The sequence below is a fragment of the Brassica oleracea genome, chromosome C7 (genome assembly GCF_000695525.1).
Source record: "Brassica oleracea var. oleracea cultivar TO1000 chromosome C7, BOL, whole genome shotgun sequence".
NCBI classification, from domain to species: Eukaryota; Viridiplantae; Streptophyta; class Magnoliopsida; order Brassicales; family Brassicaceae; genus Brassica; species Brassica oleracea.
Window position 1 is genome coordinate 23,109,837 of NC_027754.1, and position 2,049 is coordinate 23,111,885.

Here is a 2,049-nt window from a genome sequence, read left to right on the forward strand (position 1 = left end):
GTCTAATTTTCAAGGATCGATCGAGAGTTGGTTTTCCGGGAACTTTCAGGCATTGATTCTGTCGTAACCGGTTTTGACCCCAACACCCCACCCAAACCACCAGCAGCTTCAAAAAAGAGAGGTACTAGGAGTCCTACACATGGAGTGGCAGTGAAAAAGAGGAGAGTAACAAAAACTCAGAACTCCCCGAGGAGAAAAACCTCAGCGAGCCAGAGACAGACGGGTGCTCCCTCAACCTCAACTTCAACTAAGCCCAATGCTCAACCGCAACCTCGCACTACTGTTTTCCCTGCATCAAAGAGGAAAGGAATGGATTTTCAGTCCGGTCCAAGTGTTCTTCCTTAGTAAATTTGAGCTGGAACTGTCAAGGTATGGGGAGCGACCTGACAGTTCGTCGTCTGAGGGAATTTAGGAGGAAAAATTCCCCGGATATAATGTTCCTCATGGAAACAAAGAGACAAGACGAGGAGGTATTCAGAATGCACAAGGGAACATACTTCACAAATCATTACACGGTGCCTCCAGATGGTCTCAGTGGCGGATTAGCTCTCTCTTGGAAAGATAATGTCCAACTAGAAGTTCTTTTTTCTTCACCGAATGTAATAGACACAAGGATCTCGTATAATAACAAAACCTTTTTTGTGTCATACATTTACGGTGCGCCCCAACGAGAACATAGAGCCAAGTTCTGGGAGCTCCTCTCGGATATAGGAGCCCAAAGAGACTCGGCTTGGTTGCTTACTGGCGATTTTAATGATCTGTTGGATAATACTGAGAAGGTGGGTGTTCCGCTGAGATGGGAGGGTTCGTTCTTATCGTTCAGAAACTTTGTCTCTCAGCATGGTATATGGGACCTCCAATTCTCAGGAAATTTACTCTCATGGTGGGGTACAAGATATACCCATTTCATCCAGTCCCGACTGGATAGGGCAATGGCAAATGTTGATTGGCTAGAAATGTTCCCTGCAGGAAGGAGCGAGTACTTGGACTTCGAAGGGTCGGATCATCATCCGATACTCACCCATTTCGACCTGAATTTGAAGAAGAAAAAAGGTCTCTTCAGGTACGATAGAACACTAAGCAAGAAGCCGGAGTTCTGTAGCTTGTTGAAACCATCATGGCTGGATGCAGGCCCTGTTTCTGTGCTAACTAAGATCTGTCAAGTTAGAAGAAACATGTGGCTTGGGCAAAAACGAATGCAGCGATAAGTAAAGAGGATATAGAAAAGAACCAATCTCTCCTCGAACTTGCTTTATCAGCTACGGTACAAAACCAGCCTAGAATCCAGGAGATAACGAGCCTACTAGAAGCAGCTTATGCGGAAGAAAAGGCATTTTGGAGACAACGCAGCAGAATTCAATGGCTGAACGGAGGAGACAGGAACTCAGCTTTCTTCCATGCAGTAACAAGAGGACGAAGAGCTCGAAATAAATTCACAGTGATTGAAAATGAAGAGGGGCATGCCTTCTACGACGAGGAGGAGATTGTGGCTACGTTCAACTCCTTCTACCAGGCTCTGTTTACTGCAGGAAGCTCTGGCTCGAACTCAAGAGAAGTGGTTCAAGAAGCTTTATCTTCAAAATTACTCTAGAAATGAATGAAATTCTAATGGCGATCCCGGGCAGACTTGAGATAAAAACAGCTGTTTTCTCCATTAATCCTGATAAAGCCCCGGGGCCGAATGGTTTCTCAGCGGGGTTGTATCAATCTTTTTGGGAGATTATAGGGGATGATTTTTGGGGTTAAAATCGGTCACGACGGAATCAATGTTTGAAAGTCCGAAGAAGAAAAAACGTAGAAACCTTCTTCGACAACTACTTTTTCGAAATAGATTCTTCTTTACGAAAAGCTTTGCGGAAAAACGTGAGTCATCGGACAAAGCTCGAAGAGGGTCGCTACGCAGCAACTGAACACATGTTCCGCTCGGTCTCGAGCCAAAGCTCGGTCACTACGTAGCGACCGAGCGCTCGATCGCTACGTAGCGACCGAACTTTGGTTCGAGCTCGGTCGCTTCGTAGCGACCGAGCTTTGGCTCGAGCTCGGTCGCTA